The sequence below is a fragment of the Bufo bufo genome, chromosome 8 (genome assembly GCF_905171765.1).
Source record: "Bufo bufo chromosome 8, aBufBuf1.1, whole genome shotgun sequence".
Taxonomy (NCBI): Eukaryota; Metazoa; Chordata; class Amphibia; order Anura; family Bufonidae; genus Bufo; species Bufo bufo.
In genome coordinates, this window is record NC_053396.1 from 102,589,603 (window position 1) to 102,606,762 (window position 17,160).

The following is a 17,160-nucleotide window of genomic DNA, read 5'->3' on the forward strand; positions in this document are numbered from 1 at the left end:
GTTTACGCCTCTTCGATTGACTGTGGAACGTCTTAACCACTTGGAATGCTTCAGCAAGTGGACCTTTAAACCATCCAAAAAATGATGACCGAGTTTCAAAGCATAAAGCAGTATCAAAAGAATGGGCACACAGTTGATATACAGTATATAATAAGGGGTATTATTAGGCAATGGTTGTCAACAATGATGATAAAGTCGGTGTCTCTCTTCCTTGACTCCTTGTGACTGGACATCTTGAGAGCAGAGAATACAGATTAGTCTGATGCTCATAAGCACATACAGAAGAGCCACCTTTCTCTAATATAGACCAGAGTGAGCTGAAGGTTGAATAATACTATACACAGCTACACAGCAGAAATAGAAAGGAAGGTCACAACCATCCAGGCCATGACAGCCCAAAATGTACACCTAGTGCTTTCTGAGTTGCCTTACTTTTGCGCCAGACAAAATTATGCTGGTATTGGTACAGAAATATTTCACATCCTCCCAACCGGCAGCAGGGAATTTGAACATGCTCACCATTAGCAAAGTCTCTGATGCACAGTGCACACTCACTATGCTGTGAGCCAGTAAGCAGCCAGGATGTACATTGGCGCACCAATATGACACATGAAGCAGTCAGAAACTCCAATGCACAGTGTACATGCACCCAGTCATGCCTTCAGAAGAGGTAGGGATACATCAGAGGAAAATGCAGTCAGGAGATTGAAACCGAGCAGAACTGATTCACCATTTCCCCCCCAGGTAACATATCAGGACACTCCTGCCTTACCAGCCATCACTCATCACAGCAAATATGGCCATATACAGGAGGTCAACTAAGTGGAAGTAGCCCTCTGTATGCCATTAATCTCTCACCTCTTTTTCTTATTAGGGATTGAATAGAAAACACAGCACTTCATTGTATCGGGGGACGGGGGACGGGGGGGGGGGGAGTATTCAGTTCTAATTGCTAAACTGCTTATTTAATTCATTTTTTTTTCAGTTTTTGGGGGGGTTTTGTCAGGAAAGACGGGGATTAACCCATTAACCCTTTTGTTATGCTTCCAAGAGACACTATAAAAACAAGTATTTAAACAGATGTGTAGGACAAGCTGACAGCTCTAGGGTTATTCCCTAGTAAACATCATACTTTCCCATTAATATTCTCTCCTGTTATGTGTGATGACATTGCAGCATCAGATGGTCCCTGGGCCATTCCATCGCATCAATACAATGGATGACATCTGCACATCTTCTTAACCCTGTGTGTTTTGCTGTGGTCACTGAATCCTACTCCAAGTTTCTTCGTACATCCTGCACTTTAAGGGTCTCAAGCTTGGCTGGACATGTGGCCCGCATATAGAAAAAATTTCCAGTTGATGGGCCGCATGCATTTCAAATACGATACAATACATGTGTGTCACACTCACCGCTACTGAGCTTCACCTCTGCTAGCCATGCCTGGGAATGACACCAAGAGCACCCCTGGTGGTGGGAACAGTGGGACGAGTAAGGTGTCATTCCTTGTTTGTGACATTCTAATCAGTTTTAGGAAATAATTGAGTCCAGACCTTGTGATGAAGTTGGATAGCAGCTTTACTTTGGTAAACGTTCATCAGAAACAATCTTAAAACTTTGTATTGGTCCCAGCAGGCTTTAGCATGGAAACTGGCAGGCAAATTTGTCTCTGCTACATCTGTTTCTCTCTGGGCCTGCTGTACTGACAGGCTGGCTATGTAACTCAGCTTCTTCTTTATGCTGTACTTCACTTTGTAGTCTGTCTCTAGATTTGTCCAGGGAAAAACTCCTCCTGGCTTCTGAGGCCATATCCAGCAGAGCTGAAGATGCTCTAGCTGGCTTGCTTTGCTAAGCTGGGGCACATCCAATGGCGACGTGGCCCTGCACACCATCACCTAGCTTGGGGTAAGCTAGGACTGACCTCTAACTGGTTCCCACCCTTCCTGCAGGGAGACTCGCCCACTTTTCCACAGAGGGGGGTTTAGAATGGAATGGAAGGTTCTATTCTATCTAACTGTAGCTCTGCCGTATTTGCTGCAACCTGCTGGTGAACCAGGCACATTACACGTGAACATAAACAGTTGCATTGAAATAGATATGCACATTATACAGGATCTGGAAATAAATGCATCGATGAAATGATATTAGCACACACAGATAGAAGCAGGGTGTAGCAGTGGTAATGCCACTCTGGCACGTTACACAATCTGAAAGCACCATGTTATAGAGCAGGAGAAGCTGAGCAGATTGATGTATAGTTTTGTGGGGAAAGATTCAGTAAAACTTGTAATTTTTACATTCACATCTGCAGCCCTGTGAAGAACTATCAGTACAGGGAGGCGTTGTTATCAGTGACTGATGGCTATCTCTTAGGCCTCATGCACACACATTTTCTTTCTGTGTAAGTTCCGTGTTTTTTTTAGGACTGTATACGGAACCATTCATTTCAATGGGTCTACAAAAAAAAAAACTGAAGTTACCCCGTGTGCATTCCGTTTCCGTATGTCTGTATTTCCGTTCCGCAAAAAAATAGAACATGTCCTATTATTGTCCGCATTACGGACAAGGATAGTACTGTTCCGTTCCGCAAAATACAGAATGCACACGGACGTCATGCGTATTTTTTGCGGATCCGTTTTTTGCGGACCGCAAAATACATATGGTAGAGTGCATGAGGCCTTATGTACACCTACACAATGCTATCAATCACTGATAACTCCTCCCTCCTGTAACAATAGCTGTTCCTGGAAGGCAAAAATATAAATGTATAGATTACAAAATTCCACAGCCCTAAAATCAACCTTAATTATTTTTGACTATGTACCTTAATCCACTTTGTTGTTTGGCCTCTTTGATCACCAGTAGCACAAGTTATCAATCATTATGTAACAACATATGCAGAAGTCATCTCCTTGATGTTCCCCATGCCAGGACTGATTCTAGCATATCTGCTGCCTGAGGCGGAAAATGAAAATGCCCCCCCCCCCCCCCCTCCCCCCAGCACAAGTTTCAGATAAAGGAACAATAATAGGCACATTACAATTGATTGTAGATACCAGACTCACTGTAGTGCCCATCAGAACATTGTGCAGTCTTCTGACTCTTCTCCCACAGAAACTTTGTTTTTAATAGCTTGAGCACATCTGTCTATCTACAGGTCCCTCATTGTTGTCCCCTACAACATGTATCCTGGTGTTAGCCAGAAACCTAACATGGTTACTTTCCACAGTACTGTACCTCTTCTTCTACTGTCAGGTATCAGCTTCTCAGTTCTTGTGCAGTTGTAGTTCTCTGTAAGGGTGAATTCACACTTTGTGGAATTGCTACAGATTCACAGTGTATATTCTAGTAGGTGGGCCAGGAACACCTTTGTGCAGCACAAAATATCACCCCACCAGAACCAAATACCACAGTGCAGCACAAAATACTGCTGCCCCTGCTGTGCTATTCAAATTCATCGTCATCCCAAGGATGGCAATACAGTTGAATTCATGTAGACACCTGTGGCCGCCAGCCAGGTGCATAAGTACCTGATGTGCCTAGCATAAGTCAATATGTACCTGGCAGTCATAAAAAGGGCTCAGGCAGCCCCCTAGGCATCAGCCTACTGGGCAATTTCCCTGTAGGTTCTATGGCCAGTCTGCCTCTGACTACAAGTGGTTATGTAGTCCTAGCCTAAAGATGGCCTACTTTAGAAATCTTGGCAGATTCTGAAAGTTGGGGAAAAAGTAAAAATAATAATACTCCTGAGGAGCAGTGTATATTTTTGAGGGGATGAAGCAACATTTCTAGATGCTATACAAGCATGCCATGCTCCGTGTGACCAAAGGCGTCGCTACAGGGGGGAAAGGGGGGGGCAATTGCCCCCCCCCCCCCTAGGTTATTCCTTGGCCCCCCAGGGGTGCCCCGCCCGCTGATTCCCCTTTAAATAAATCGCTGGCCGGCCGTCGCCCAGGAGCCCACAAAGTACGGCGGGGCACGACAGTGCATAGTTCCCTGCCCCGCCGATCACCGCTATAGGCTTCAGGCCAACTAGGCCTGAAGCCTGTGCGGTAGTAGAATTCAGGTGCAGGCGGGTATTATGACGTCATCGCGCACCTGTGCACGTCTGCCTAGTACCGAGTCCAGTGAGTGCCAGGAGTCTGGGACATAAGGTAAGTTTTAGTTTTATTAATTTTTTGTGCCACTGCCAACTTTGGGGGACATAGGAGGATCATATTGCTGAAGGGATAGTGGGGGGCAAATTACTACATGGGGAGCAAATGGTGGCAGTGTGACCGGGGGACAATTAATACTGTGGGCCAAGTATTAGCCTTTGCGGTATGCAAGCTGTGCGGCCGCCATTTCAGCAGGGGCGCCCGACTGCCACAAACACCACACATTGTAACGACATGCAGGACGGTGGCGGACTTCTCTCACCTCCCGAATCCTAGGCATAGTCATCTGTATTGCCGTCCTCCGGAGAGGGAGAGATGTGTCTGCTGGGATTCGAACCCACAACCTTTTGTTATCAGAGGCAAAGCACCTACCCACACAGCTACTGGTATAAGAGCTGCATAGCCACTGACTGAAAAAATATGAGACTTTTACTGTAGACTCTGTTATAGCTGTTATAGCCAGTGTACATCTATACACATGACAGCTGCCCCAACACACCCAGCACTGCTATATCTCTATATGACAGCTGCCCCAGCACACTCAGCTCTGCTATATCTCTATATATGATAGCTGCCCCAGCACACCCAGCTCTGCTACATCTAATATACATGACAGCTGCCCCAGCACACTCAGCTCTACTATATATATATATATATATATATATATATATATATATATATCAGAGCTGAGTGTGCTGGGGCAGCTGTCATGTGTATAGATGTAGCAGGACTGGGTGTGCTGGGGCAGCTATCATATATAGAGATATAGCAGAGCTGAGTGCGCTGGGGCAGCTATCATATATAGAGATATAGCATAGCTGAGTGTGCTGAGGCAGTTGTCATGTGTATATAGCTGTGTGGTTAAGTGCCTTGCCTCTGATACAGAAGCTCGTGGGTTCGAGTCCCAGCAGAAACTTTTCTGAAATACACAAGCACAGCGCGGGACACAGGCCGGAAGAGACCTGCATCGCATCGCTGACATGGAGGTAAGTATAAGTGTTTTTTTTTAAATACCCGACTGTTACTGCCACATGGGGGGAGCGGGAGGCACTTGATACTGGCACATGGGGGGAGGGGGGTTGGCACCTGATACTGACACATGGGGGGAGGGGGGTTGGCACCTGATACTGCCACATGCGGGGGGGGGGGGTTGGCACTATGATACTGGCACATGGGGGGAAGGAGAGAGACACTTGATACTGGCACATTGGGAGGGGGGGAGATGGCACTATGATACTGGCACATATGGGGGGGGAAGGAGAGAGGCACTAAATACTGGCACATTGGGGGGGGATGGCACTGATACTGGCACATGGGGGGTGGGTGGGAAGGAGAGAGGCACTTTAAACTGGCACATTGGGGGGGCAGATGGCACTATGATACTGGCACATGGGGGGAGGAGAGAGGCACTTGATACTGGCACTTTTAGGGAGGAGATGGCACTATGATACTGGGACATGGGGGGAGGAGAGAGGCACTTGATACTGGCACATGGGGGGGTTTGGCACTTGATACTGGCACATGGGGGGGTTGGCACTATGATACTGGCACATGGGGGGTGGGAAGGAGAGAGGCACTTGATACTGGCACATTGGGGGGGGAGATGGCACTATGATACTGGCACATTGGGGGGAGAGATGGCACTATGATACTGGCACTTTCGGGGGGGGGGAGAGATGGCACTGTGATACTGGGACATGTGGGGGGAAAAGAGAGGCACTTGATATTGGCACATGATGGGGGCATCTATGGGGACACTTACTGGCACGTTATTGGGGGCATTATGGGGGTCCCTTTTTACTGGCACATTATAAGGCCCTTAATCATACCCAGTGTCACCCATAGCCAGTCTCCTGCCCCCCTTAATCATACCCTGTCACCTTTGCCCAGTCCCCTGCCCCATTAATCATACCCAGTGTCACCCAGAGCCAGTCCCCTGCCCCCCTTAATCATACCCTGTCACCTTTACCCAGTCCCCTGCCCTTCTTAATAATACCAAGTGTCACCCTTACCCAGTCCCCTGCCCCCTCAATTAGACCCTGCCCCCCTTAATCATACCCAGTGTCACCCAGAGCCAGTCCCCTGCCCCCCTTAATCATACCCTGTCACCTTTACCCAGTCCCCTGCCCTTCTTAATAATACCAAGTGTCACCCTTACCCAGTCCCCTGCCCCCTCAATTAGACCCTGCCCCCCTTAATCATACCCAGTGTCACCCATAGTCAGTCCCCTGCCCCCCTTATTCATACCCAGTGTCAACCAAAGCCAGTCTCTAATTGAGGGGGCAAGGGACTGGGTAAGGGTGACACTGGGTATGATTAAGAAGGGCAGGGGACTGGGTAAAGGTGACAGAGTATGATTAAGGGGGGCAGGGGACTGGGCAAAGGTGACAGGGTATGATTAAGGGGGGCTGGAGACTGGCTATGCGTGACACTGGGTATGATTGTACTTGTTTGCTGTTGCACTTAAATTATCTGTAATTTAAAAAAAAATGTTTGTTACAAAGATTGTTTTCCTATTTGTGTATGTTTAGGTGAACCGGGGCGCCACAAGATTAGCTTGCACAGGGCGCCTGAACACCTAAGGCCAGCCCTGCAAGTGCCAACTTAAATTGGGGGACATTACTGGGGAACACAGGAGGAGGATTCATATTACTGAAGGGACAGTGAGGGGCAAATTTCTGCATGGGGAGCAAACTAGTCATGGGGGCAGTGTGGGGGACAATTAATACATTACTGTGGGGGCAGCAGTGTGGGGGAAAATTGCAGCGTACTCAAGTTAGGTTTAGAAATGTTCCTGGGTGTTGTAGTGCAATAGACACTAACCTGAGACGGCTGACTCTCTGCAAGGGCAGGTGATGATGAGAAATGTTCGTGACGCCAGTGCCAATTAAACGGTGGCACGCCGTTTGCTGATAGCAGGAATAACTGAGGAACCACGTGATGTTAAAGCAGAACTCAAACTTTAGTAGTCATCATGCATGGACATAGATGGAAGCGCAGTTCCTTGCAGTACATTTGATGCAGGCAATATATAGCAAGGTGACATTCAGAGTGTTAGACACAGGATTTGTAGTACAGGCGGCTTGCACTCTATTCCTGACTGATCCTGGAACATAGAAACTCTTCTCCAAGGCCCAATGCCCTAGCTCTGGCTTATATCCTTGGTTTTATAATGATCAAGTACCTCCTCTGTTGTCTTGAGTACCTCTTGCTTTTCTGAGCTTTGCCTCTGTCTCTCTCTCAGCTTCCTCAGGCTCTAGAAACTTCTGAACTCTCCCAGTGTCCTCAGGCTGATCAGCTGTGGTGTTCCTGCTTCTGCATATATATATTTAGGAGGGGAACCTTCTCTTTGAATCTGGAACCCGGTTACAGGGACTGCAATACCCTCTCCTGGTCTGCAGGCTTCAGGCCTGGACTTGACTCTGACATTGTCTAATCTCTGGTTAGACTAGACTACAGACCTTAGACTCCAGACTCTAGACTCTAGACTGACTTTCCTTTCCCTGACTGGGCCTTATATAAACTAGGGCTCCCTAGCTCCCTCTAGTGACTAAGAGCTGAAATGACACCCCTAGCAGGCCTGTACATGCAAGTTTCACAGTAACAGGGAAATACATAGCATTACATTACATTACATTTTATAAAGATGACTTATACCAACTTCCCCATAAATAAGGGGGGAACGACAGCACACAAGTGACCCTTCTGTAGTGACGGGCATTACAGTCCCCGTACACTACATACCCCACTGCTTTAAGCTGAGTACGACCTCGTACTCCATCAGGGCTCGCCCAACTGGAATCTCTACCTGAAACAGAAAAAGAGACATGCAGGCATACATATAGGTAATTCATCTGCATTTACATTCATATCAGGTCCAATTGGCAAAGGTGAAGGTTGGTGACAAGGGGCGTCGTTCTCTTCTTCTCAGGATAGTGAATGGAACTGGGGCGCTGACCTGGCACAGCGTAACATTATAACCAGGATAGTCCATGACAATGAATAAGTCCATAATAGAACAGCAAAATAGATAAAACAGTATAAAAGTTCTTAGAGGCTCAAAGAACAAACATGAGTCCGTACCCAGGTTATTTTCCTATTAAATCACAGAGGCTCTCGTGCGGTGGAGTCCATCTCTGGGCACATTTCCTTTAAAAAGAGTAAGAATCTCAGAGGCTCAGGTTCTTTTGAGTCTGTCTCCGGGCACGGTTCCTTAGTATCAAGTTGCACAATATAAAACAAGTGCTGTAATACCCCTGATCAACCTGAAAAGGGGGGTAAGGGTAAAAGGTGCAACAAAGGAACAGGCACAACTTGGCGTGGGATAGCAAAAGCAGGCAGGAGATCCTGGAAACAAACTTGGCTTTGTTGACCTTGTGATTTCAGTGGTTAACACCTACCACTGAGCCGTGGATGAACTGGCAGCAGCAACAAACGACCAGGAAACATAGGACTCCTGTCCTGGAAGGGTTAATAACATCATTCTTTGGTAAAATAAATAAAAGGCCTAGCAGGCTGATTCACAGGGGTATGTCATCATTACCCGGCTCTGCTGGCAAATACGGCCTGTAGTAGTCCTCTACAGGAGGATGGGCCCACATAACGGTGTTAGGGGGCAGCTGCAAGGTAAAGGGGCCCCTAATAGGTATTGGCCCCATGGGCCTAGGGGTAAACCCTTGGGTGGACCGTACTGGTCCCGGCATGATAATTGTGGGATGTAAGACAGTTGGTACCGCCGCCGCAAGCGGTCCGGTGGGCTCGGTGTAGCAACTCACAGGAATAACGGGTCTTCCTTGGGGCCTTGACGGAGCAACATTAGCAGACGGTGGTTTACGGGTGGTGACAGGCACCCTTACCTCGTCCTTCTTTGGCGGCGTCTGGATCCTGGCGGTCGCGATCTTGCGCAGCTCCCGCAACTTCTCCTCCAGCCGGACAATCTGTTCACCGATGCTCTCCGTGTCAGAGTCGCTGTCATCTGCTGGCGCCGCCGGCGCAGGTACAGTCAACGATGGCGCGGACTCGGCCTCTGCAGGTTCTGGTGATGCATCGGGTCTCCGACCCCTCCGGATGTTCTCAAAGGTATTGCGAAGTCCTTTTAAGTTTTCCATATCTTGTATGGTCTTCTCCCGACGAGGCAGCTCGGGGGAAGGATAGGGGCTCACCCATTTTTCCAACACGGTTGGCTGCCAGAAGACGTTAGGCCCAAAGAAGGAGCTCCGCTCCTGGAAGGCGTGATGGGCCGGCTCTGGAGAGCGTTCCGGTTCCCGCTCGCAGCCAGAGTAGTCTTCTTCTTCTGCCTCCCAGTCCTCAGGTTCTCGCTTGGGACGGGTCACAGAAGTTGCATAAGGGCCTCTCAGGCTCTCGGCAGGGGTGAACTCCACTTCCTTTCCCTCGTGGAGGCTGTGCTGATAGGAAGGGAGGTAGTCTCTCTTGACAGATCTTCTGTTAACATATAGGTCTCTGCCAGTCAGGTAATCTTGTATGAACCCGTAGCCACGGGCTTTGTCAAAGGACACCACCAACCCCTTTCTCCTTTCCAGGCGGGGTTGGGTGTTGGTGTGTCATTCATGGATAGTCTTGGTCAGTTCCTCATAATAGATTTTGGTCTTTGTATTCCGCTTTATAGCGGCCTCCCGGATCTCTGCCATTAGTGAAGACCACTTGAAAGAGGGCTGAAAGAAGTCTCTCCAGGAGCCATAGCAGGGCTCTGGTTCTTTCTCCCGTGGCGGGCAGGCGGGTTTCTCCGGTCCCGGAGAGTAGGCCGGGGGAGCCTCCTCTGGCTCTACACCAATATCAGTCATCTTTGGTATTTCAGGCGTGGACGTTGCAGCAAAGCGGTGCTCACTCTCCAACATGCTCGATCCTTCTCTGGAGAGCGATAGGGTGGCGCCAATAAGATCAGCCAGCTCCTCCCATTGCACTGGGAGGCCGCCCCCCAGGTATTCCAGTATATGGAAGGCGGAGTCCATGCTGGCCGACATGCAAATGTCCAGATAAGCAGTGGCGCCTGACCTTGAACTCCTTCCCGCAACTTCCTCAAAAAGGCGCCAATTTTTCCCGCCTTTTCGGGATGAAGATGACGCAGCAGCTATTTCAGTAGTCTCAGCGGCCATCTTTAGTAGAAACGCTGTCTATTCACTGACAGCAAGCAGGATGATGAAAAGTTCACAAAACCACACTCCGGTGTAGCGATTTCTTTCCTCTTGATAGCGCAACACTGCACAGCGCTTTTTGGAGGTTTTTGGGACACTTTGAGTATGTTTTTCAGTCCACAAAGTCCACTTTAATAAAACAGGCAATATGTCACTTTGGTCACAGGGCAACTGTATAAGGCACAAAGTTCACGCTTTTTGCACTAGAAAGCGTGCGTATCCTGTTCGTGACGCCAAAAGAGAGGTGCAGCGTACTCAAGTTAGGTTTAGAAATGTTCCTGGGTGTTGTAGTGCAATAGACACTAACCTGAGACGGCTGACTCTCTGCAAGGGCAGGTGATGATGAGAAATGTTCGTGACGCCAGTGCCAATTAAACGGTGGCACGCCGTTTGCTGATAGCAGGAATAACTGAGGAACCACGTGATGTTAAAGCAGAACTCAAACTTTAGTAGTCATCATGCATGGACATAGATGGAAGCGCAGTTCCTTGCAGTACATTTGATGCAGGCAATATATAGCAAGGTGACATTCAGAGTGTTAGACACAGGATTTGTAGTACAGGCGGCTTGCACTCTATTCCTGACTGATCCTGGAACATAGAAACTCTTCTCCAAGGCCCAATGCCCTAGCTCTGGCTTATATCCTTGGTTTTATAATGATCAAGTACCTCCTCTGTTGTCTTGAGTACCTCTTGCTTTTCTGAGCTCTGCCTCTGTCTCTCTCTCAGCTTCCTCAGGCTCTAGAAACTTCTGAACTCTCCCAGTGTCCTCAGGCTGATCAGCTGTGGTGTTCCTGCTTCTGCATATATATATTTAGGAGGGGAACCTTCTCTTTGAATCTGGAACCCGGTTACAGGGACTGCAATACCCTCTCCTGGTCTGCAGGCTTCAGGCCTGGACTTGACTCTGACATTGTCTAATCTCTGGTTAGACTAGACTACAGACCTTAGACTCCAGACTCTAGACTCTAGACTGACTTTCCTTTCCCTGACTGGGCCTTATATAAACTAGGGCTCCCTAGCTCCCTCTAGTGACTAAGAGCTGAAATGACACCCCTACCAGGCCTGTACATGCAAGTTTCACAGTAACAGAGAAATACATAGCAATCCATTACATTACATTTTATAAAGATGACTTATACCAACTTCCCCATAAATAAGGGGGGAACGACAGCACACAAGTGACCCTCCTGTAGTGACGGGCATTACAGTCCCCGTACACTACATACCCCACTGCTTTAAGCTGAGTACGACCTCGTACTCCATCAGGGCTCGCCCAACTGGAATCTCTACCTGAAACAGAAAAAGAGACATGCAGGCATACATATAGGCAATTCATCTGCATTTACATTCATATCAGGTCCAATTGTCAAAGGTGAAGGTTGGTGACAAGGGGCGTCGTTCTCTTCTTCTCAGGATAGTGAATGGAACTGGGGCGCTGACCTGGCACAGCGTAACATTATAACCAGGATAGTCCATAACAATGAATAAGTCCATAATAGAACAGCAAAATAGATAAAACAGTATAAAAGTTCTTAGAGGCTCAAAGAACAAACATGAGTCCGTACCCAGGTTATTTTCCTATTAAATCACAGAGGCTCTCGTGCGGTGGAGTCCATCTCTGGGCACATTTCCTTTAAAAAGAGTAAGAATCTCAGAGGCTCAGGTTCTTTTGAGTCTGTCTCCGGGCACGGTTCCTTAGTATCAAGTTGCACAATATAAAACAAGTGCTGTAATACCCCTGATCAACCTGAAAAGGGGGGTAAGGGTAAAAGGTGCAACAAAGGAACAGGCACAACTTGGCGTGGGATAGCAAAAGCAGGCAGGAGATCCTGGAAACAAACTTGGCTTTGTTGACCTTGTGATTTCAGTGGTTAACACCTACCACTGAGCCGTGGATGAACTGGCAGCAGCAACAAACGACCAGGAAACATAGGACTCCTGTCCTGGAAGGGTTAATAACATCATTCTTTGGTGAAATAAATCAAAGGCCTAGCAGGCTGATTCACAGGGGTATGTCATCATTACCCGGCTCTGCTGGCAAATACGGCCTGTAGTAGTCCTCTACAGGAGGATGGGCCCACATAACGGTGTTAGGGGGCAGCTGCAAGGTAAAGGGGTCCTAATAGGTATTGGCCCCATGGGCCTAGGGGTAAACCCTTGGGTGGACCGTACTGGTCCCGGCATGATAATTGTGGGATGTAAGACAGTTGGTACCGCCGCCGCAAGCGGTCCGGTGGGCTCGGTGTAGCAACTCACAGGAATAACGGGTCTTCCTTGGGGCCTTGACGGAGCAACATTAGCAGACAGTGGTTTACGGGTGGTGACAGGCACCCTTACCTCGTCCTTCTTTGGCGGCGTCTGGATCCTGGCGGTCGCGATCTTGCGCAGCTCCCGCAACTTCTCCTCCAGCCGGACAATCTGTTCACCGATGCTCTCCGTGTCAGAGTCGCTGTCATCTGCTGGCGCCGCCGGCGCAGGTACAGTCAACGATGGCGCGGACTCGGCCTCTGCAGGTTCTGGTGATGCATCGGGTCTCCGACCCCTCCGGATGTTCTCAAAGGTATTGCGAAGTCCTTTTAAGTTTTCCATATCTTGTATGGTCTTCTCCCGACGAGGCAGCTCGGGGGAAGGATAGGGGCTCACCCATTTTTCCAACACGGTTGGCTGCCAGAAGACGTTAGGCCCAAAGAAGGAGCTCCGCTCCTGGAAGGCGTGATGGGCCGGCTCTGGAGAGCGTTCCGGTTCCCGCTCGCAGCCAGAGTAGTCTTCTTCTTCTGCCTCCCAGTCCTCAGGTTCTCGCTTGGGACGGGTCACAGCAGTTGCATAAGGGCCTCTCAGGCTCTCGGCAGGGGTGAACTCCACTTCCTCTCCCTCGTGGAGGCTGTGCTGATAGGAAGGGAGGTAGTCTCTCTTGACAGATCTTCTGTTAACATATAGGTCTCTGCCAGTCAGGTAATCTTGTATGAACCCGTAGCCACGGGCTTTGTCAAAGGACACCACCAACCCCTTTCTCCTTTCCAGGCGGGGTTGGGTGTTGGTGTGTCGTTCATGGATAGTCTTGGTCAGTTCCTCATAATAGATTTTGGTCTTTGTATTCCGCTTTATAGCGGCCTCCCGGATCTCTGCCATTAGTGAAGACCACTTGAAAGAGGGCTGAAAGAAGTCTCTCCAGGAGCCATAGCAGGGCTCTGGTTCTTTCTCCCGTGGCGGGCAGGCGGGTTTCTCCGGTCCCGGAGAGTAGGCCAGTGGAGCCTCCTCTGGCTCTACACCAATATCAGTCATCTTTGGTATTTCAGGCGTGGACGTTGCAGCAAAGCGGTGCTCACTCTCCAACATGCTCGATCCTTCTCTGGAGAGCGATAGGGTGGCGCCAATAAGATCAGCCAGCTCCTCCCATTGCACTGGGAGGCCGCCCCCCAGGTATTCCAGTATATGGAAGGCGGAGTCCATGCTGGCCGACATGCAAATGTCCAGATAAGCAGTGGCGCCTGACCTTGAACTCCTTCCCGCAACTTCCTCAAAAAGGCGCCAATTTTTCCCGCCTTTTCGGGATGAAGATGACGCAGCAGCTATTTCAGTAGTCTCAGCGGCCATCTTTAGTAGAAACGCTGTCTATTCACTGACAGCAAGCAGGATGATGAAAAGTTCACAAAACCACACTCCGGTGTGGCGATTTCTTTCCTCTTGATAGCGCAACACTGCACAGCGCTTTTTGGAGGTTTTTGGGACACTTTGGGTATGTTTTTCAGTCCACAAAGTCCACTTTAATAAAACAGGCAATATGTCACTTTGGTCACAGGGCAACTGTATAAGGCACAAAGTTCACGCTTCTTGCACTAGAAAGCGTGCGTATCCTGTTCGTGACGCCAAAAGAGAGGTGCAGCGTACTCAAGTTAGGTTTAGAAATGTTCCTGGGTGTTGTAGTGCAATAGACACTAACCTGAGACGGCTGACTCTCTGCAAGGGCAGGTGATGATGAGAAATGTTCGTGACGCCAGTGCCAATTAAACGGTGGCATGCCGTTTGCTGATAGCAGGAATAACTGAGGAACCACGTGATGTTAAAGCAGAACTCAAACTTTAGTAGTCATCATGCATGGACATAGATGGAAGCGCAGTTCCTTGCAGTACATTTGATGCAGGCAATATATAGCAAGGTGATATTCAGAGTGTTAGACACAGGATTTGTAGTACAGGCGGCTTGCACTCTATTCCTGACTGATCCTGGAACATAGAAACTCTTCTCCAAGGCCCAATGCCCTAGCTCTGGCTTATATCCTTGGTTTTATAATGATCAAGTACCTCCTCTGTTGTCTTGAGTACCTCTTGCTTTTCTGAGCTTTGCCTCTGTCTCTCTCTCAGCTTCCTCAGGCTCTAGAAACTTCTGAACTCTCCCAGTGTCCTCAGGCTGATTAGCTGTGGTGTTCCTGCTTCTGCATATATATATTTAGGAGGGGAACCTTCTCTTTGAATCTGGAACCCGGTTACAGGGACTGCAATACCCTCTCCTGGTCTGCAGGCTTCAGGCCTGGACTTGACTCTGACATTGTCTAATCTCTGGTTAGACTAGACTACAGACCTTAGACTCCAGACTCTAGACTCTAGACTGACTTTCCTTTCCCTGACTGGGCCTTATATAAACTAGGGCTCCCTAGCTCCCTCTAGTGACTAAGAGCTGAAATGACACCCCTAGCAGGCCTGTACATGCAAGTTTCACAGTAACAGGGAAATACATAGCATTACATTACATTACATTTTATAAAGATGACTTATACCAACTTCCCCATAAATAAGGGGGGAACGACAGCACACAAGTGACCCTCCTGTAGTGACGGGCATTACAGTCCCCGTACACTACAAAATTACTACTGTGGGGGCACTGGCAGTGTGGGGAACGATTTCTACTGTGGGGGCAGTGTGGAGGAAAATTACTATTGGGGGCAGTGTGGGAGACAATTACTACTGTTGGGGGCAGTGTGAGGGACAATTACTACTGTGGGGGCAGTGTGAGGGACAATTACTACTGTGGGGGCAGTGTGGGGGACAATTGCTACAGTGTCATCCACAGATCCCCCATAACAGTGTGTCATCCACAGATCCCCCATAACAGTGTGTCATCCACAGATCCCCCATAACAGTGTGTCATCCACAGATCCCCCATAACAGTGTGTCATCCACAGATCCCCCATAACAGTGTGTCATCCACAGATCCCCCATAACAGTGTGTCATCCACAGATCCCCTATAACAATGCGTCATCCACAGATCCCCCATAACAGTGTGTCATCCACAGATCCCCATAACAGTGTGTCATCCACAGATCCCCCATAACAGTGTGTCATCCACAGATCCCCCATAACAGTGTGTCATCCACAGATCCCCCATAACAGTGTCATCCACAGATCCCCCATAACTGTGTGTCATCCACAGATCCCCCATAACAGTGTGTTATCCACAGATCCCCATAACAGTGTGCCATCCACAGATCCTCCATAACAGTGTGCCTGCACACTGAGGAGAGACTGAAAGTAGGGGGAAGAATCCATGGAAGCAAGCAGAGGATGGCACAGCAGACCACTGAATAGCTTCTTCGATAAGTATATTGCTTTATTATAAATGTAGTTTAGTTTAATGTCTAATTTAAACTTTTAAGTAGGTAGGAAGTGGCCGGCTGTGTAAAATTGGTACATGGTAAGTAGTATTAGTTGCACACACCAACAACACCCACAGGGTTATTTCACAAAAGGGTGAAGAGTTTGGAGAAGTCAGGAGAAGTGAAAAATATAGGACAACATGGCTGATGTGAAAAAAATTCTCCAATGCAGCTCACTTTCCTATTCAGTCATGTTGTCCTAGATTGTTCCCTTCTCCAAACTCTTCACCCTTTTGTGAATAAGCCTGTGAGCATCTGTTCATTGGTCTTCTTTAGTGACATGTTTAACATATGGGATTATTTACACAGCCCTGGTGTTTGCTGAAACTGCTTTAAACTATAAAGAAAAGTTTTCGAGAGTGTTTCTCTCTTTCTCAGGTCTGAAGCAATACAGAGGAAGAAAGGAAAACTCTTGAAAGCTTGTCTTTTAAGTATTAGATCAGTACAATAAAAAGGTATCCCTGCATACCGCAATACTATCGTATTTTGTAATCTTATTTATATATACTTATTTTGTTTTTTTCAGTGGTGAAAATTATTAGTGCCCCCCCCATTTTTGACTGTGGTATCTTATGTGCCCCCCTATATATTGTTCCTAGAGTCGCCACAGCGTGTGACTGATCAGTGAAACAGATTTTGGGTGCTGCCGGGATATTTCACAATTTCAATATGATTGATTCATGATGAGTAGGAAGCCATTACTTACATAGCCATTTTATCTGAGGTAAATTTTAGCAAAAAGGCTTACTGAACTAAAATCTCAATAAGTCACATCTGAAAAAAAGGACTAGCAAACAAAGAGGGGCAGATTTACTAATCCTGCCTAAAAGTACACTAGGCAGTGTAAAGCTAGACCAGGCAGTCTGCAACAAATGAGTGGCTCCTGTTAGATGATATATTTGATATACTGGTAGACAGTTTACACCAACCATTGATTATGCTTCTTTCAGTGGCGTGCCTAGGGGGGATTCGGAGGAGGGGTGCGGTCCGCCCCGGGTGCCGTCTCTCAGGGGGGTGCCAGAAGCATTTAGTGCTTCCATCAATACAGATGGAAGCGCTCATTGCTGGAGTGCTGACGCCCACATACTGCGGAGCGGCACGAGAGCGCATAGTTCCCTGCCCCGCCGCCAATCACCGCCATAGGCTTCAGACCTAGTAGGCCTGAAGCCTACGCGGTAATGAAATCCCGACACGTCAT